We start from the raw sequence: 21,891 nt of genomic DNA on the forward strand, positions 1-21,891 counted from the left end.
GTGGCGCGCACCTACACGCAGCACGGACTAGGTAGTTCGGACTAGGCTTCCTAGTCCGAACTACCATTCCTCCTCATTTCATTTCATTTCATTTCACCGTTACTCCTCATTTCATTTCATGAGGAGTAACGGTAGTTCGGACTAGGAAGCCTAGTCCGAATTACCTAGTCCATTCCGCATGTAGCTGCGTGGCACGGAGTCCGCACTAGCGGACAATTATAGATGGCGGCGCCCAGCTTTATGCAAATGAAGCCCGGGAAATTCAAATCCCGGGCTTCATTTGCAACTTCGGTTGCCTACATTACCACCCTAGTTTGAACTAGGGTGGTAGGGTAGACATACCCTCAGTTATATGATCAAGAATACATATTCCTGTTCATCCAGAAATATAATTTATGCCATCATGTTCCAACAGTGTCCTTCTGCTATGTATATTGGACAGACTTCTCAGACACTTCACCAAAGAATTAAGTCCCATAAATCAGACATCAAACATCTTAACAAGGAAAAACTAGTTGCTTTTCATTTCAACCTACCTGGACATAGTCTTAACGACCTTACTACATGCACCTTACTTCCAAGAGACTTTAACACCAGATTACAAAGAGAAACTTCAGAACTTTCTTTCATGCTTAAATTTGACACTTTACGAATGGGCTTTAAGAAAGATGCTAATTACCTTAACCATTACAAAGATAGCTTCCCTACTTATCTCCCCAGATTAGCCATTCATTGACTCATAAATAGCTATTCCCTCCCTCCCTTCCTCTCCCTCATCCCAACTTTTGTACTAAATCTGATTTGTCAGTTTAATAATGTGTTCACTTTTTTTCATTGTATTCCTTTGGTATATATGGTCATGCCAATTCTCTTCCAGAATATGATCTGAGGAAGTGGGTTTGGCCCAAGAAAGCTCATCACCTATTAAACCATCTTGTTAGTCTTTAAAGTGCTGCATAGTTTTTCCTTTTATTTTATCACATTAGGTGTCGACTGTAAACCATTATATCAGGAAGAGGAGGTGAGGAGGCATTTCTGGAATAAACAGAAATATCCAAAACAGAAAACTTGGTAGTATGGGGGAACTTTAACTCCCCATATATCTGTTGGATGAGCAATAGAGCAAAACTCAAAATTTTCAATAAGTTATTGGAAAGTACTGGGGGCAAATTATTGTTTTGGAAAGTAAAGAATGTAAGGGGGAGGCATTTCAGATGTGATTCTGACCAGTATAGAGGAAATGGAAGCAAATCTGAAGGTGGAAGACAATTTGGGTGAGAGTGATTGCAGAATAGTAGATTTAATGATTCTAAGGAAAAGAGGGAGTGAGAACTGCAAAATAAGGACAATGAACTTAAAAAAAACCCAGGCTTTAATAAACAGAGATGGCTGAGAGTAAAGGTCCCACAGGAAGAGGAAAAGGCTGTACTGGAAAATTGGTGATTTCTCAAGAAGATAGCTAGCAGCTCTGCTTTTAATACTGTATGGAAGAGAAGGAATTCTAGAAAGAATTGGAAGATGCCAATATGGCTCCATCAGGCGATCTTTAATGACGTGCAATTCTAAAAGGAATCTTACAAAAAGTGGAAGTATGGGCGTTACACCTTTCAAGATACATAAAAGGGAATCAAAATAGGTTATTTAAATATATCAGGAGTAAGTGAAAGATCCTCTGCTCACCAGAGAAAGAGAGCAAATAAATTATGACATTAAGAAACCTGAGGAGTTTAATACTTATTTTGCTTGGTCTTCATTAAAAAGGTGACCAGCTATTCAACACAAGGAGGGAAGGAACACAAGCCAAAATAGGGAAAGAAAAGACTAAAGAATTTTTTGATAAATTAGAACAATGAGAAGTCCTGTGGCACCTTATAGACTAACAGATATATAAAGTGCCACAGGACTTCTTGTTGTTCTTGAAGATTCAGACTAACATGGCTAACCCTCTAACAGATAAATTAGATGTTTTCAAATTGTTGGGGCCTGATTAAATCATTTTGGGATACTTAAGGAACTAGCTGAAACAATCTTGGAATTGTTACCAATGATCTTTGAGCATTCATGGAGTATACAGGAAGTCCAGGAGAACTGGGAAAAGAGTAAATATAATATCTGTTGTTAAAAAGGAAAAACAAAGACCTGGGATTTACAGACCAGTCAGATTAACATCAATACGTGAAAAGATACCAGCAAAAATTATTAAACAATTCGTTTGTAAGCAATAAGTGGATAATAGAGTTATAAAGAAAACCCCACCATGGATTTGCAGGAATAAATCCTGACAAATCAACCTAATGTCCTTCTTTGACACGGTTACTGGCCTAGTGGATGAGGGGAAGAAGTAGATCTGATATTTCTTGATTTTAGGAAGGCTTGTGACACATTCATACATAACATTCTTATAGGCAAACTAGGGAAAGTGTGGCCTCATTTAATTTACTGGTTGAAAGACAAAGAATAATAGTCAAAGAATAATTACCAGTGTATTGCTGTCTGTCTGGGAGGGTGTTTTTAGTAGGGTCGCATAGGTATGAATACTAGATCTGGTACTATTGCATTATGTACCTTGATGACTTGAATAATGATGTGGAGAGTGTGCTTGTAAAATTTGCAGATGGTATCACACTAGGTGGGATTGGAGGACAGGATTAGCATTCAAAAAAGAAATAGGAACATTGGTCTGAATTCAACAAAATCAAATTCCATAATATTCCTTCCACCAGGAGGAAGAAACTGAATGCACAACTACAAAATGGGAAATAACCAGCAGGGCAATAGTACTGCTGAAAGAGGGGGATATAGTGAACCACAAATTGAATCTGAGACATTGGCATGATGCATTTGCAAAAAGGTTAATCTGGGCTATTAACAAAAATGTTGTATCTAAGGGTACGTCTATACTACAGGGTTTTGTCGACAGAAGTTTTGTTGACAGATACTGTTGACAAAACTTCTGTCGACAAAGAGCATCTAGACTACATCCAGTTCTGTCGACAAAGCAAGCCGCTTTGTCGACATAACAGTGTGGACCGCAAAGGACAGTGTAGATGCAATAATGCCTTCTATCGACAGAACTCTGTCGACAAAAGGCGTTATTCCTCGTAGAATGAGGTTTACATACGTCGACAAAACTGCTGAGTTTTGTCGACGTTATGTCGACATAACTCAAAGGCAGTGTGGACGCAGGTATAGTTTTGTCGACAAAAGTCCACTTTTGTCGACACAACCCTGTAGTCTAGACACACCCTAAGATACGGGAGGTAATTGACCCACTCAACTTGGGACAGGTGAAGCCTCAGCTAGAGCATTGTGTCCAATTCTGGCACATTTTTAGGAAAGATGTGGACAAACTGGAGAGACCCCAAAGGAGAACAAGAAGAACATTTAAGAAGCCTAATCCATGAAGAAAGTTTTAAAAAAACTGGTCATGTTTAGTCTGGAGAAAAGAAGATTTAGGGGAGGGGTTCATGATAAGTCTTAAATATATTAAGTACTGTTATAAAGAGGATGTTGATCAATTCTTGTCTATATCCACCAAAGCTGAGACAGGAAGTAATAGGATTAATTGGCATTTAAGAGATTTAAGGTAGATATTAGCAAAAGCTTACTAACTATAATGGTGGTTAAGATCCAGAATAGGTTTTCAAAAGAAGCTTTGGAATCCCCATAATTGGAGGCTTTTAAAAACAAGTTGGACAAACACTTGTTGGTGATAGTCTAGGCTTACTTTTTCCTGTTTTGCTGCAGGATCAAGAAGACCTCCTTAAGGTCCCTTTTAGCCCTCATGTCTATTGTTTTTGTGCACCATTATTTGTCTTGGTTTCAGAGTGGGAAGGAGAAAGAATGGGTGACATATCACCAAAAATTCTGCTCCCTGGTTATTTCTAGACTGGGCAGAATGAAATCTTACCACAGAGCCTGTTGTTGCAACATTTCTAGGCCTGTTTTGCCAGAAATATAAAAAATTTGGGATGAAAGTAAGATATTGATTAATGGTCACCCCGCAGATGGTCTGAACCAAGGTTTTATATGTTTGTGTAACATAGGTAAATAATTTTATTTTTCAATTTACTTGTTAGCAAACAGTAACACTTGTGTAACACAGATTTACATTGCTGGGTAAATAGCATATGCCCTGGAGCTGTGGTTTGGAAATATTTTACATTCAAGATGTGTATAAAGGGAGAAGTTCTAAATCACATTAGCACCACAGTCTATTTACAAATGTAGGCTTCATTTTTCATGCTGCATTGGTTCTACACTCTGTATTAAAAAATCACTGAAAATGCTGATGGGGACGTGCAGATGAAATTATACATCTCTGCAAGGCTCTTATGGGTAGCAATTTCAATAGAGCTGTGATTCTGCTTATGCTTCAGAAAGGGATTCTGGAGAGAGACCAAACCAAAGCCCCAGTAATAGACATCCTCCAACTTAGAGGGAGATTGGATTCAAACTTCACAACATCAGCTCATCTCCAGCAGTTTTATATTCTTCAGGCTGATCATCAGATGGTGTAAATCAGTGTAGCTCCACTGATATACGTAGACCATGATGACACTTAATACAAGTTGTGGATCTTGATGCTAACACAGTGAACTTTAATAAGAGTTGACTATGCTAGTAATGTGAATAAAATAAAATCAATAGATGGTACCTCATAGTAATCCATTCCATTTATGTATTTTATATGTATATAAATATAATGTATATGGTTGTTACTATTACATACAGTAGAACCTTAATGTTACGAACACCAGAATTACAATAGGACTGGCTTACCACACCTCTTATTTGGAACCAAATGTATGCAACCAGGCAGTATCAGAGATAAAAAAAAAAAGAAAAGCAAATACAGCACAGCATGGTATTAAATGTAAACTACTTTAAAAAGGGGAGGGAGAGAAGGCCTTTAAAATTGACAAGGGAGGAAACTGTTTCTGTGCTTGTTTCTTTTAAATTAGGATGGTACAAAGTAGCATTTTTCTTCTGCATAGTAAAGTTTCAAATCTGTATTAAATCGCGTGTAGTTGTAAACTTTTGAAAGAAAAGCCATAACATTTTGTTGAGCATTATGAACATTTCAGAGTTACAAACTCCATTCTTGAGGTGTTTGTTACTGTAGTATACAACAGTGATGCACAAATGTCAGTAAAAGCTGTCTTACTGTTCTTTAGATGTAAGCAAATCAAAGGGAACCGTCTGATTCTGAAAGACGCTAAACAATGTTTCCTATCTCATGTCAGTCATCTTCAGTTAGATTCTTAAGGTGCCTTGCACCTAATTATCTATATTGGGACTGGGAGCCAAGATCGCCGGAAATCTATTCCTGGCTCATTTACTGATTATGTGTAGGTTTAGGCAAATCTTTTAATCTTTCTATTTCCCAGTCTATGAAAATAATAATAATAATATTTACTTATCAGAGGGGTAGCCGTGTTAGTCTGAATCTGCAAAAGCGACGAGGAGTCCTGTGGCACCTTATAGACTAACTGAAGTGTAGGAGCATAAGCTTTCGTGGGCAAAGACCCACTTCGTCAGATGCATGTAGATGAATATTTACTTACTGCACAGTGGGGTAGTGAAGAACCATTATTTACAGATTGATTTTTTTTAAAGGCACTGATCATCCCAAGTTCCCATGGAAGTTAAACTGTCTATACTCAACACTTCTGCAGATCAAGCCATTAATATTTGTTCTTCGCTACTGAAGGTGTAAACTGAGGGTTTTTTTTTCAAAGGTGTCTGGGGGTATGTCTACACTAAAAAGTTAAATCGAACTAACAGCTGTTAGTTCGAATTAACTTTAATAGCGGCTATACATGCAAACCACTATTTCAAATTTAATTCGAAATAGCGGAGCACTTAATTCGAACTAGCTGGAGGCTAGCCCTTCCCAGGTTGCCCTGGTGGCCACTCTGGGCCAAACCAGAGAAACTCTTCTGCCCCCCTCCCGGCCCTGGAACCCTTAAAGGGGCACGGTCTGGCTACAGTGCTTGTGCCAGTTGCAAGCCTGCCAGCACCCAGCCAGAAGACCCTACACCTGGCACGCCATGAGCCAGCCACCCGCTGCCACCCAGCTCTCCACCTCTTCCCAGGACCAGACTGGCGGCTCACAGGAGCCTGCCCGGGGCCACAAGAGGCGGGCACCTGCCTGGTCTAGTGTGGAGATTGTGAACTTCATCGAGGTTTGGGGGGAGGCGTCCAATGTCCACAATCTCCGCACTAGGCACAGGAACGCAGCCAGCTATAGCTGCATGGCTGCCAGCCTGGCCACCAGAGGCCACATGCGGACTCAAGAGCAGGTCCGCTGCAAAATAAACGACCTGTGACAGGCCTACTCCAGGGCCTCCCAGCCAGGGGCTGACCCGGAAGCCTGCCCTCATTATGAGGCCCTGGTCTGCATCCTGGGGTCTCACGCAGTCCATGTCCCCCGGGTGGTGATCGATCCCAGGGCAGAAACGGAGGAAGAGGAGGATTGCAGGAGCCTGCAGGAAGCCTGCCCAGGACCCAGGACCCCTGAGTCATCCCACAGAGCACATCTGCTGTGTCATCTGAGGCCGGGGAGGGCTCCACATGTGAGTGCCATCATGCTCCCTTTATGTGTATGGGGGTGTGTGTGTGGAGAGGGAGCCCAGGGACCTTGCACTTGGGCCTTGCCCACCATGGAGCAGTAGCTGGGAGTCATGCAGGCCCCTGGCCCATTCCCCATATGCTGACCTCGCCTTGCAGAGGGGGGCTGGGTTTCACCCACTGTGTCCCCATGGAGAACTGATCACTACTCTTGTTTCACCACAGCCGCAGCACCTGGGACTGCAGGGTGCACCACCCTTCTGCAACAGCCACCCGCACCAGGGCCAGCAGGCGCACCCGCAACCAGGAGTACCAGCGGCGGCACCTGTGGCTACTGGAGCACTAGGTCTGGGAGGACCTGTGGCTGCAGCAGCGGAGCTTGGAGGTGCTGGAGGAGCAGGGCCGTGCCCTCAGAGGCTACCTCTAGACCCTGGTGGATAGGTTCCTGCCTCCTCCTGCTCTAGCCCCTGCGGCTGCCCCAGCTCTCACTCCTCCTCCCACCCCTGCTCCCCCTCCCACTTCCTCTGCACCCCCCGTTCCTCCTGCTCCAAACTCCACACCCACTCCCCCCCCCAACGCCCCCGCACCCGCAGTGCTGCAAGATGGGAGAGCTAGCAGGACCCTGAGCCCTGAGCTTTCCTTTCCCTTCCTCCCCTTCCTCCCCCTTCCAGCTCCCTCCTCCCAGGTTTCCCCCTCCCCTCTCCCACCCTCATTCCTCCCTCCTCACACCCTAGTTATGTAAAATAAAAAAGATTTTTGTTGGCAAAACAGGTGTCTTTATTTGACATTAGGAAGGGGGGTTAGGAAGAGGGAAGGGAAAAGGGGTAGGAGGAGAGGGTAGGAAAAGGTCTCAGTGGGGCATGCAGGGACAGTTCAGTCATCCTCCTCCAGGAAGCTCTCCCGCAGGGCTTCCCAGATCTGGACGGCCCCCCACTGAGCCTCCCGGTTGGCGTCAGTGCAGCGCTGCACTTACCGGCCAGCCAAGTGTTCCGCCTCAGCCATCCAGACTGGCAGGAAAGCCTCCCTCTTCCGCTCACATAAATTGTGTAGCACACAACATGCTGCTACCACAGGAGAGATATTGTGCTCGGCGAGGTCGAGGCGGGTGAGGAGGCACCGGAATCGGGCTTTCAGTCGGCCAAAGGCCCCCTCCACCATGATGCGGGCCCTGGTGAGCCTGGCATTTAAGGCCTGCCGGGAGAGGTTGAGGTGTCCCATGTAGGGCTTCATCAGCCAGGGCTGTAGGGAGTAGGCCGCATCCCCCACCAGGCAGACGGGAATGTGGCGGTCGGGGAAGAAGGTCCCAGCATGCAGCCTCTGGCACACGGAGGAGTTGCGGAACACCCTGGCATCGTGTGCCTTGCCGGACCAGCCCACATTAATGTCCATGAACTGGCCCCGGTGATCAGACATAGCCTGCAGGATCCCGGAGAAATAACCCTTGTGGTTAATGTAGAGAGAGGCCTGGTGTTCCAGGGCATGGATGGGGATGTGCGTCCCGTCAATGGCCCCTCTGCAGTTGGGGAAGCTGAGGGCGCCAAACCCCTGGATGACCATGTCTGGGTCGGTGAGGCGGACCACCCTGCAGAGCAGAACCCTCTTGATGGCCTTGACCAGCTGCAGAGAGACACACCAAACTGGGAATCACTGGGGTGCCTGGGTGGCTGGGAGCATTCGTTCCCTGGCACTGCCCCATGCCCCACTCCCAGAAGCAACCCCCACTGCGATCCTGGCCACCATGGGTGGCATGTAGTATGGCCGGGACAGACCGAACCCTCCTGTGTGGGGCACTTTCTCCTCCTCCCCCCCCCCGTTTTCCTGGGGCGGCCCATCCCCTCCTTGTAGTCCCCCTCTCCCTGGCCCAGTGGCCGGTGAGTGCCATACCTGCATGAGCACTGCTGTGACGGTGGATTTTCCCATGCGGAACTGGTTCCCGACAGATCGGTAGCTGTCCAGTGTGGAGAGCTTCCACAGGGCGATGGCCACACGCTTCTGGAGGAGGTTGGCGGGTCTCATGCGAGTGTCCTGTCTCTGCAGAGCAGGGGCGAGCCACTCGCAGAGCTCCAAGAAGGAGTCCTTCTTCATCCTAAAGTTCTGGGTCCAGCGCTCCAGGACAATGCGGTACCACCAGTCGTTGCTGGTGTCCAGACGCCAGATGCGGCAGGGCACGCTGGCGTCCAGGCGCTTCTGTGGCTCCTCCACGGCCCCCAGGGAGGCCGGGGGAGGGGTAGGGGGCCGACGTGCACCAGATGGTGCCAGACAGCCTCCAGCCATTGCTGGCAATCTTGCAGCAGCAAGTCCAAAAACTGGAGCAGAATGCTCGGGGCGAGCTCTGGCTCCATGGTGCCAACTGCGGCAGCGTCCCCAATGAGAACCACCGACACAGGCAGGCAGAGAGGAAAAAGCTTTGCTGTCCCTCGGTGAGGTAGGCAAGCAAGCGAAAAAGCTGAAAACCGGCTGTCCATGAGGGTCCCTTTAAGCACGAGCCTCAGATAGCCTCAGACAGCAGCCACACAAAGCAACTACTGACCTGATGCCCTGCTGTAACCAGTTTCAGCTGCCCTTAAATGTGACCCACGTCCAATCAGTTTTTGGGTCTAGACGCGTTATTTCAAATTAGCTTATTTCGAATTAGCACTGTAGTGTAGACATAGTCTAGGAGATTTGGAAATACCACTTATAAAATGTTGTTTAAATATTGGATTATTTTGAGATTTATTAGCTTTATTTAGATTTTTTAGATTCCAAACATGTGACTAGAATGCCATCTTCCAAAGTGAGAGCCCTAGGCTAGTCAATACATCAACAAATATATTTTGTTCCTCATTCACATGCTACAGTGTCTATAATGGAATAGTAAATGTGACCTGACCACCTTGAAACAGTGAGCTAAGGTGACTTTTAATAAGATTTCTATCATTGCCTTTTATCTTTATAGGAAAGAAAAGCATGTCTATGAGCAGAGTAAATTCCTCTTAGCAAGCTGTCAAATGTAATCCCTGATTTTTCTGAGGTGTAAATCAATGTTCTCGTCAAGATTAATATTTATAGATGTAGTAAATCCTCTATCCTGAGAGAACCACTGGACATTCCCCAATCTGGGAGCAGTAGAGGAAATCACATCACAGCTCGTTCTTATGGGCAGGTGCATTGAGTAGGGATTCGTAATGCCCTGAGCCTGACTAACAAACTTTATGTTGAGAGGTATTGGTCTTTGAGCCAATGAACCACAAATCCAGGCTCGGCAGCTGTATTACAGAAGCTAGTGAAAAATTCTCATTTGCAGAGCACATTTATAGATACTTTCTAGATACCATCAATGAGTCTTTATATCTGCTTTCCATGTGTACAGATGTGGGAGAATAAAAGAGTGTATTTTCACACTACACTAGGTGGGCACACAGTATGATTTGCCCAAAGTCACATAGTAGGTCTGTGGCAGAACTAACGATAGAACCCAGCTCAAGTGACTCTGAGGCTTGTGCGCCACCCACCAGAGCACTTCCTTGCTGCATCCCAAATGTCTGCAGATTTCAGTGAGATTTTGGGGTGAGCAAAGAAGGGAAGATTAAGCACTTAGGATTTGTCTACACACCCAAAAGGTGCCTCATTCCCTATGGTAGTATAGATAAAGATGTCATCGATGTAGCGTAAGTAGAGAAGAGGTAAAAGGGGACGGGAGTTGAGGAAACGTTGTTCTAGGTCAGCCATAAAGATGTTAGCATACTGTGGGGCCATGCGTGTACCACAAAGGTGGTACTGTGGTCATTATGAATAAGGCCGACTATAATCAAGAGGCAACCAGACAACTCTCCAACACCACATTTTACAAACCTCTCTCTTCTGATCCTACCTCGGAATACCAAAAGCCTCCCTACAGCTACTCGGGAACACTATCCCAGAGGACACCACTGCCAACCTGATAGCAGACCTATGTAACTTTGTTCTCACCCACAATTATTTCCAGTTTGAGAACAACTTATACCTCCAGATCAGCGGCACAGCCATGGGTACACGCATGGCCCCACAGTATGCTAATATCTTTATGGCTGACCTAGAACGTTTCCTCAACTCCCGTCCCCTTTTACCCCTTCTCTACTTACGCTAAATCGATGACATCTTTATGATCTGGACGCATGGCCAAGAAACACTGGAGACATTCCACAGAGATTTCAACAACCTACACCCCACCATTAACCTCAGCCTAGACCATTCCACACGAGAGATCCATTTCCTGGACACCACAGTACAAATCAACAATGGAAAATTAGATACCACCCTTTACAGAAAACCCACTGACTCATACAGTTACCTACATGCTTCCAGCTCCCATCCAGCACACACCATACGATCCATCACCTAGAGCCAAGCCCTTCGATACAACCGCATCTGCTCTAATCCCACTGACAGAGACCAGAAACTTCAGGATCTCTACCAAGCATTTATAAACCTCAACTACCCACCCGGAGAAATAAAAAAGCAAATTGAAAGAGCCAAACGAATACCTAGAAACCATCTACTACAAGACAGACCCAAGAAAACCAACAATAGAACACCACTTGTCATCACCTACAGCTCCCAACTTAAACCTGTCCAAGGGTATGTCTACACTACAAAGTTAGTTCGAACTAACAGACTTTAGTTCAAACTAACTTTCATAGGCGCTACACTAGCGCTCCGTTAGTTCGAATTTAATTCGAACTAACGGAGCGCTTAGTTCGAACTAGGTAATCCTCATTCCACGAGGATTAAGCCTAGTTCGAACTTACTAGTTCGAATTAAGGGCTGTGTAGACCCTTAATTCGAACTAGTGGGAGGCTAGCCCTCCCCAGCTTTCCCTGGTGGCCACTCTGGCCAACACCAGGGAAACTCTATTGCCCCCCTCCCGGCCCCGGAGCCCTTAAAGGGGCACGGGCTGGCTACGGTGCCCAAGCCAGGTGCAAGCCTGCCAGCACCCAGTCAGCAGACCCTGCACCTGGCACGGCTCGAGCCACCCACCCAATGCCCCCCAGCCCTCCCCCTCTTCCCGGGACCAGGCTGGCGGCTCCCGGGAGCTTGCCCGGGACCGCAAGAGGCGGGCACCCGCCTGGGCTAGTGTGGTCATCGTGGACCTCATCCACGATCTCCGCACTAGGCACAGGAAAGTGGCCATCTAGGGCAGGAGAGCTGCCAGCCTGGCCACCCAGGAGCAGGTGTGCATGAAAATCAAGGGGGTCCAGTGAGACCCCCAACCCTGAGCCCTGAGCTTACAATGGCCATCTTGGATCAGACCAAAGGTCCATCTAGCCCAGTAGCCTGTCTGCCGACAGCGGCCAACACTAGGGACCCTGGAGGGGATGGACCAAAGACAGTGACCAAGCCATTTGTATCGTGCCATCCCTCTCCAGCCTTCCACAAACCTTGGGCAGGGACACCACTCCTACCCTCTGGCTAATAGCACTCCATGGACCCAACCTCCATGACTTGATCTCACTTCCCTTTAAACTCTGTTCTAGTTCTAGCCTTCACAGCCTCCTGCAGCAAGGAGTTCCACAGGTTGACTCTTTGCTTTGTGAAGAACAACATTCTGTTACTAGTTTGAAGCCTGCTACCCATTCCTTTCCTTTGGTGTCCTCTAGTCCTTCTTTATGGGAACTAATGAAGAACTTTTCTGTATGCACCCTCTCCACCCAACTTCTGCTTTTAGAGACCTCTATCCTGTCCCCCCTCCGTCTCCTCTTTTCTAAGCTGAAAAGTCCCAGTCTCTTTAGCCTCTCATCATATGGGACCTGTTCCCAACCCCTGATCATTTTAGTTGCCCTCCCCTCTCCCAGCCTCTCTCTTCCCCTCTTCCACCTCCTTTTCCCAGTCTCCCCCAGTTTTGTTCAATAAAGACAGATTCCATTTTGGAACACAATTGTCCTTTATTTTGTACATCAAGAAAAGGGGCTAGGGAAGGGTAAGTGGAAGGAGGTGAGGGAGGAATGGGGCACGAGCCCCTGATGAGGATGACTGGGCTGGCTCTGCGGGCTTTTGGGGTGGAAGCTCTCCTGCAGCCCCCCGATTGCCCCCTCTCCCCAGATGGCAGCCTGCGGCAAGTGCAGCCGGGCTGATGGCCGAGTGGTGTGATGTGCCCAGTGTGGGTACTCCGGGCACTCCAAGCCAGGACTGCTTTGCAAGCGGGGGACCCCTGAGAACTGTCTGTCCGGGGTGGGGGTCGGGACCCTTTAAGCGCAGCCCTCGGCTAGCCTGAGACAGCATCTCCACGCTCTAAGTCCTCCTCTGATGCCCTGCTGGCACTGCTTCCGGCCATCCTTAAGCCTGGTTCAGAGTCCACTTAATGTGGACATGCTAGTTCGAATTAGCAAAACGCTAATTCGAACTAGTTTTTTAGTCTAGATCCGTTAGTTCGAATTAGCTTAGTTCGAATTAACTAATTCGAACTAAGTTAGTTCGAATTAACATTGTAGTGTAGACGTACCCCAACACATTATCAATAAATTACAGCCTATACTGGAACAGGACACTAAACTCCAAGAAGCTCTGGAAGACAGTCCCATAGTCTCCTATAGACAACCACTTAACCTCAAGATGATTCTTACCAACAATCACAGGACATACCACACTAATACCAACCCTGGTACTTTCCCTTGCAACAAACCCCGTTGCCAGCTTAGTCCACCTATTCACTCTGCTGACACCATTATTGGGCCTAACCAAGTGAGTAATAAGATCAAGAATACATATTCCTGTGCCTCCAGAAATATAATCTATGCTATCATGTGCCGAAAGTGTCCGTCTGCTATGTACATTGAACAAATGTCTCAGACACTTCACCAAAGAATCAATGCCCATAAAACAGACATTAGACAGGATCACAAAGAAAAAACAGTTGCTTGCCATTTCAACCAGAAAGGACACTGTCTCAATGACCTACTCACCTGCATCCTACTTCAGAACACATTCAAATCTGGACTTGAAAGGGAATCCTCTGAACTGGCATTCATGCTAAAATTCGACAGTCTCCGCAGGGGGCTGAACAAAGACCCCAGCTATCTTACACATTACAAAGATAGCTTCCCCAATTATCACCTCTAATACTATTAACTCACAGACATCTACCCTTCCCCACCTCTAATATCATTAACTCACTGGCATTCACCTTCCTTCCCCCCCCCGCCACATCCCCCTTCTGTTCTGTAATGTGATTTGTCCTTTTCATATGTGTTCATTTTTTTAAATTGTATCCTTTGGTATATATGGCTGTGACTGTTTTCTTCCACTATTTGATCTGAGGAAGTGGGTCTGGCCCACGAAAGCTCATCATCTAATAAACCATCTTGTTAGTCTTTAAAGTGCTACATAGTCCTGTATTTTGTTTCAGCTACACCAGACTAACACGGCTACATTTCTATCACTATTCTACACCCCTAAATGAAATAGTTCAATCAGTACACAAACTGGATGTACACCAAGTTGGACTTTTCAGCCAGTGCCAACTCTTTCCATGCAGGTCAGATATGAATGAGCTATTGAGATTAGAGAACATTCTCCTTGTTTAGCCTTGTTGACAAAACAAACAATCCTAGAATTTATAATTATTCTCCTAGTGTTCCTGATTTCAGAACTAGACACAAACCTATAGTTTCTACCTCATGTGTAATACATGTACGGTTTTCACTGGAGCCTTGCCATGTAATGACCTCAGTCGGATTATGCCAAAGAGTAATTTTTAGAGGAATCTGGCCAATATTCCCTCTAATCTTTTTGGTCCATGCATGAGTTTCTTCCATCCATGTGTGGAATACCTTTTTATGTGCACCAAAGCACAAGCATATGTGCACTACCAGTAGAAACAAAAAACCTAACTGTGGGTGCTCTGCTTGTTATCTGGGCGGGATTGAATTTCTCCTGAACAGCTGCACAAGCACACAGTTTACAGGGAACACTGGTACCAGCCTATCTTTCCAGTGGCTTCCAATAAACTCTTGTATCAAAGTGAAGCTTTTTGTTACCACTTTCATAGCTCTGCCCCTCACTACTTCTTGCCTCTTTGTTAACTTTGAATTTCCCCTCTGCTCCACCAGTGTTTCAAACCTTATATATTTCCCAAACTCAGGGCTTGTCTCCACGTACAGTGCTGCAGAGGTACAGGTACACGACCTCCCTGAGAGATGGTAGCTATGGGTATGTCTAGACTACATGCCTCTAGCAACAGAGGCATATAGGTTAGGCTACCCGGCATAGGAAAATGAAGCAGTGATTTAAATAATCGCCACTTCATTTACATTTAAATGGCTGCCGTGCTGTGCCGATCAGCTGTTTGTCGGCTCAGCGTGCTAGTCTGGACGCTCTGCGGTCGACATCAAAGGCATTTGTCGACCACCCCGGTATGCGTCGTGGGATGAGGTTTACCGGGGAGGTTGACAAATGTCTTTGATGTCAACCGCAGAGCGTCCAAACTAGCACGCTGAGCCGACAAACAGCTGAACGGCACAGCGCGGCAGCCATTTAAATGTAAATGAAGCAGCAATTATTTAAATCAACACTTCATTTCCCTATGCCCAGTAAACAAATCTACATGGCTCTGTTGACAGAGCTATGTAGTCTAGACATACCCTATGTCGATGGAAAAAGCCTTCCTGTCAACATAGCACTGTCTGCGCTGGGTGTTTGGTCAATATAATTACCACATTCAGGGATATGAATTTTCACGGACGTGTGGTTTAAAGTAAAAGGTTCGTAAATGTGGCTAGCCCCAGGGAGGTGCAGAAACAGACAAACTATTACTAAATATTTTTTAAACTTTTATTAAAGGGCTTCTATGTATAAATTCTTATTTTATCAATTTCTTACATACGTAGGCACGAAATAATTATTAGAATGACCAATAAGCAAAATGTAAAGAAAATTCCTTGAGGTTTCTCTAAATCCCAATACAGGCAGTCCCCGGGTTATGTACAAGATAGGGACTGTAGGTTTGTTCTTAAGTTGAATTTGTATGTAAGTCGGAACTGGTACATATTGTAGGGGAAACTCTAGCCAAACATTTCTCCAGAGCTCAGTTTTATTCTCCCACACCTCACTTCCCTCAGTCCTTTATTCTCAAGCTGAGGTGTCTGCTGAGAAAAGCCGCTCCGCCTCTCCCTGGTCTGCTGCGGGGGGGGGGAGGGCGCTAGCTTCACGTCTCCCTGGTCTGCTGGGGGGAAGCAGCTAGTGCGGGGTTGCCTCACCCCGTTTGTAAGTAGGGATCTGATGTAAGTCGGATCCATGTAACCCGGGGACTGCCTGTAGTTGTTAACAAGGGACTAGGGATTATTAACAGTTACATTTACATCAGTCTTACTTATCAGACTAATCATTTATCTAAAACTCTTAACACTACTACTTAACAATACCTCTAAACAATTTCAGATAACAATACTTACATTTAACAGACACACAAACTACAACAACAGCAACATATTTGATATATGTTATGTTTGGTATACATTACGCTCTACTGGAACTCATTTGGTTTGGTGAGCGGGAGGTGGCCCTTGGGTGATCAGTCCTTGGACCTGGCTCATATTCTGCCTTCCAATGTTTATTCAGGATTCCTCAATTTGATACAGGAGGGGAAGCTTTTTATAGAGAAAGCTTTTGTGCGCTTTTTGTGATAGGCTAGCAGACCCTGTCTGTTAAGTGACAGGAGTAAGGGGGTGAGATGGTTTCCTGTTTTTCCTTTTCTGCCTTATTGGGCATGGCACAGTCAGCACAATCAGTACGAACTTTACATGAACTTTTCAGGTCTGGTTTTGGTTCCTGTTCTTCGCTGATCTTTAAGTTACATAGTGAAGGTTTTTCATCAAGGGGAAGTTGACCTTTTGCTTGGATGGCAATACGCGCGAGAGGTCTGGCCAGCAAAGAGCCTGCTTTCACAGGATATAGATTTATCATGTTAATTTTGTAGTGTAGACCATACAACAGTCACCTCTGCACTGTCTTCCACATGGCCTCAATGGCTATGTCTAGACTGCAAGCCTCTTTCGAAAGAGGCTCTTTCGAAAGATACTTTCGAAAGAGCCTCTTTCGAAAGAGAGCGTCTAGACTGCACACGGAACTTTCGAAAGAGCAAGCCGCTTTTTCGAAAGAAAGCACCCAGTGAGTCTGGATGCTCTCTTTCAAAGAAGCCCTATTTACATTCAAGAACGCCTTCTTTCGAAAGAAGCACTTTCAAAAGAAGGCGTTCTTCCTCGTGAAATGAGGTTTACTGCCGTCGAAAGAAAAGCCGCGTTCTTTCGATTTAATTTCGAAAGAACGCAGCTGCAGTCTAGACGCAGGTGAAGTTTTTTCGGAAAAAGGCTACTTTTCCCGAAAAAAACCCTGAGTCTGGACACAGCCTATGAGTGGCACTATCTCACTGAATTCACTCACAAAGCTTTTACTCGGTCCATGTTTAAAGTTCCTCTTAAAAACTGACTTCTTCTTGCAGGGCTATCTCTTGGTAAGTTCAGGGCTAGGGACACACACAATTCAAAATGTGTAGATCAGTCTGCTTTCTATGGCCTTAGCCAAATTCACCAGCCTTACTTGAGTTGTAAATCAGAATCAATGATAATTTCACTCAATATCAGTACCCTCCCTGGGAAAATGACACACAGTCATTCTTACCTATCTCACAAAGTACTTTGAATTTTAATTACGTGTTTGTAAAACATTTTAAGTTCCTAGTAGAAGATGCAGTAGAGCTACATTGTATTGTTTATTAGTGACACAGGAAAAAAAGAGGTTTTGCCACCTAAAGGAGAGGTTTCTGCCTCAGCCTGCTCCATGTAAAATGAGGCACTGCCCTTTTAAACTCTTCCGGCCACCTGTTTTCCAGTGTCAGTGACACTAGGCTAATCCCTTGTCCCATTTTGTATCAGTTTTTCCTCTCTCCCTCATCCTAAAGCACCATTTCCTTCATTTGGCTAGACAGAAAAATCTTTCCCCTCCTCCCTCTCCCCCACTCCCCCACTTACAGGTGTGAGGATTCTGCCATGGACTTTGAAAAGTGTAATATTGAGTACTGTGTAGAAGCTATTTCACCAAACCATAAGGAAACAGTTGGAATGCAACACAGCTGCTGTTTGACACCACACATAACATTAGACTGCCTTTTAAGACAGGAAATAAAAAATACTTTACCCATTTGAAAGTGCAGAAAGAATCTATCTTTTATCAAGGTTCTTACTTTTTAACAGTATCCTTGTATCTGAGAATTTTTGGAGACAGGATGCAGACCGCAATAGGAGTATTTCAGTGAGAAAGGTTAGCAGGACGGTGCCCCTAAACTGGAATTTGGCACTCATAAATAGCCTAGTCTTGTGAAAAGTGATGGGCTCTTTAATGATTTCAAGTGTGTAGGTAGACAATTTTATATTACTCCAAATAAGCCTATTTTTAGCTCTTACTTTTGAAACCAGAGTATTTGCAGAATTTCTGGTGCTATTTAAGTATGACCCATGAAAATAAAAACAAAATCAGCTTTATTAAAAATACACTCTGACCTTGTCTATAATTTGATTGCTCTCGCAAATTTATCTAGAGTCATAACATTATTTGGTATACATATTTTAAATGCTTTTTTAGATGTCAAATTATCTTAGCTACTAGAGCAGACATCCTGGGAGCTTGTTTGTAATAAAATATACATACATACTCCAAACTTTATGAAGCTAGGGAACTGCCACAACTATACTATGTTTTCAGTTTACATCCAACACAAGAATAAAATAAACAATATATAAATAAATAAAACCAGTCATTATATTAGGAACAACAAAAGAAAAATACCAGGTTTCATCAAGACCTACTCAGGGCATTGCACTAGATGCCCCATTTTTGGGGGCTGGGAAGGAATTTTTGCCTTACCACCAACTTGGACTATGGGGAGTTGTGGCTTTTTCACTTTCCCCACAATGAATTCAAGGAGGGCTTTTTTGACATGTGGCATGAAGGGAGCTAGGTTCTATGTTGTTACTCATTATATAAGTGTGAGTCGAATGTCCAGTGCAGTTACTTCCTGGGGAAGGAATACAGTGACTGGATAAATGCTTTGGTAAATGTCTTAAAAAGGAGGTGCTGGATAAAAGAACAGAATGAAGGAGGTTGAGGCTCATACGGATGGTAGGGCAGAGAACCACTGACCTTAACCCTAGAAGATGGTGTAGAAGGAAAGGTCCTAGCAATGGGTTCACTGGGGAACGTGAATGGAAAAAGACATGGGGGCTGGTGAAAGCATCCTGGGTAGTTAGTGAATGAACATGAGGTTAACAGCCCTGCACACTTTTATCTTACAGATAGTATCAGACACATAATAATAAAATTATGGCCTGATGAAAACCATATAAATTGTTTCCTGTTCTTCTTTTGGTACAGCCAGACACTATTAGTTGACTTCAGTGGGACAAGTTTATGCAGCATTTTAGGATCCTTTGTGATGAAAGGTGCTGGGTAAAAATAAGTTGACTTACATGATATCATCGGTTATATTAAGATATGATACACATTGTATTTTTTCTCCTGAATATTAATGATTTAAAGTATTTGGTTGACAGGTGATTGAGTTATAGGAAATGTCAGTCAACTCTTCAGCTTGTCAGTATGCTGTCTTTCTCTCCATTGTGTCTGGGAAAATGTATTTTAATTTTGCAAAGATCACTGCCTGTCTCCTTAACTTCAAAATGTATTTTTAAAAGCATTAATTCCATCTCCAAACAGACATAGTCCTTAACCAGGAAAGGTTATGATTTTTAACCTCTGAGTTATGAACAATTTGGGAATGGAGGTTGTTCATAACTCTGAAATGTTCATAACTCTTACAAAAATGTTACTGCTGTTCTTTCATATCTTTACAACTGAACATTGACTTAATACAGCTTTGAAACTCTTCTATGCAGAAGAAAAATGCTGCTTTAAACCATCTTAATGTAAACAAAACAGGCACAGAAACAGTTTCCCTACCTTGTCAAATCTTGTCTTTAAATGTTCCCCTTTTTAAGTAGTTTATATTTAATACAGTACCACACCGTATTTGGGTTTTTGTTTTGTCTCAGCAGCTGAATGATTGATTGCACACTTCTAGTTCCAAATGAGGCATGCGGTTGACTGGTTAGTTCAGAACTCTGAGGTTCTACTATAATGAGAAAACCATTGGAACCACTTACCCAGGGAGGATGTGGTAGTTTTTCAACAAGCAGTGTTTTTAAATCTGTACAGGACGTGTTTTTACAAGAGATGCTATTGCAACATCTATAAAGAGAACCAAATCTGGGACCTCTGGAGCTTACTGCATGAACCTCTACAGCTTGAACTAAAAGCCACCTGGCTCTCAACTAAGGCTGTAGAGAAAACTCATTCCTTCTCTCTGTAAGTGGTCTAAATGCCACCTAGTAGCTGTGTAGGTTACACTGTCACTCAACCAGAAATTATAGACATGAGGCAGGGAACACCTGATGAAATTCTATAGTGTTTTTTAATGCAAGTTGGTCTAGATTACCATAATTATTAAATACTATTTGTACTGTCCTACTGCCTTCTGGCCTTAACATCTATGAATTGCAAAATAAAGAACCTCTGCTGCAGTGTTTTTTGTTCAGCAATTTTAAAATAAGTTCATAATAAATTCCCCTGGCAAAATATGATCTTTTCAGGTAGGATGTTCAAAAGCACTCAGCAATGAGCTACTTCTGTTCCCATGCTGAAGGAAATTGTGACAGTCTCATTGAATTCAATTGGCGCAAACCCGACCCCGTGCACTGTTACAAGTTCTGTTTCTTGTATTAGTAGCACACACTGAATACATTTCACTTTCAATTTGCTTAGTTTCGGGGACTGAATTGCAAACTCGCTCTCAAATAGTGCATACCCAATTGTGCACTTATTTTGCATCTGCAAGTATGGCAGTTGGACACATACTGAATATTGTGTGTTCATTTCATTAGCTGTTTGCATGTGCAAATACCTAAATTGTGAGCATTTTCTAGAAACAAATATAAAGGTTATAGACCCAGCCCTTCAAAGATCTGTCAGTCACTTCATTCCTATGAGTAGACTGACATCAATGGGAGTATCTGAAAGACTGAACCTATTCATTTGCATAAATCTTTGCAGGCTTGGGCTTAGTTGCCTCTGTGTCATTTTGACTAATAAGTAGACCATGTATGTTTAACAACAAGAGATGAACAAGTTGAGGTGAAGGATAAGCTGTAGTCAGTACAGAAAGATTTTTTCATGTCCAAATTCCACAGAAGGGAGACTGGATTTTAACCTGCTAAAGGAAGAATGGAGATTGTCACTTTCCAATAATGTATGCCACTGCTACAGTGGAATTGTTTTAGATTGACAGAGAGAGGTTGTTTTTAGGAGAGAGATTCAGTTACTCTTAATGAGGGGCTGTAGAGCGCAGGACTTCAGTTTGATGCTGAGGAGCTAGAATGAAGTGATGAAAGTGACAGCAAATGAATATTGGGAATGCCCTTACAGCATATATATAAAGAGCAGTAGCTGCTTTCATTCCTCAATCTTATCTAGCATGTTGAAGCACACATTTGAAAATTATTTCAGCCAAATATATCAGTAAAATTGTATTGATTTTAAAGGCTTTAAAAATTAAACAGTAAGGCTGTGTCTAGACTGCATCCCTTTTTCGTAAAAGGGATGCAAATTAGACACATCGCAATTGCAAATGAAGTGGGGATTTAAATCCCCCCCACTTCATTAGCATAAAAATGTCTGCCGCTTTTTTCCGGCTCAGAGCTTTGCCGGAAAAAAGCGCCAGTCTAGACGCGGACCTTTCGGAAAATAAAGCCTTTTCCGAAAGATCCCTTCTCCCTTTTTAAGGGATAAGATCCCTTATTCCTCATTGCGTATCTGTTTCCGATGTTCTTTTGAAAGAGCCTTTTCTGAAATTTGGAGCATCTACATGATGCCAAATTTGGGAAAAACCTCCTCTTTCGCCACATCCCTTATGTCTCACAGAATGAGGTTTACAGAGATGGCAAAAGAGCATGTCCGCTTTTTTGAAATTTTTTTGGAAAAGTGGACGTGTTTCTTGGACACGGCATAGCTTTTCCAGGATAACTCCCCTATCCTGAAAAAGCACTGCAGTCTGGACGTAGCCTAAGTTAACACTGCAGACTAGCAAAAAGAAACAAGGTAACGAATCCCATTTTAAAAGTCGCCTTCAAAAACTGTGTAAAAATTGTCATTTTTGTACTTGCCATTGTTTAGAAACCATTGGCTACATTGATTTACACATGATTTGCAAATGTGTAGTTTTATACAAAAACTCTGTCCAAAATCACACTGATCATT

Source organism: Pelodiscus sinensis, chromosome 1, assembly GCF_049634645.1.
Source record: "Pelodiscus sinensis isolate JC-2024 chromosome 1, ASM4963464v1, whole genome shotgun sequence".
NCBI classification, from domain to species: Eukaryota; Metazoa; Chordata; order Testudines; family Trionychidae; genus Pelodiscus; species Pelodiscus sinensis.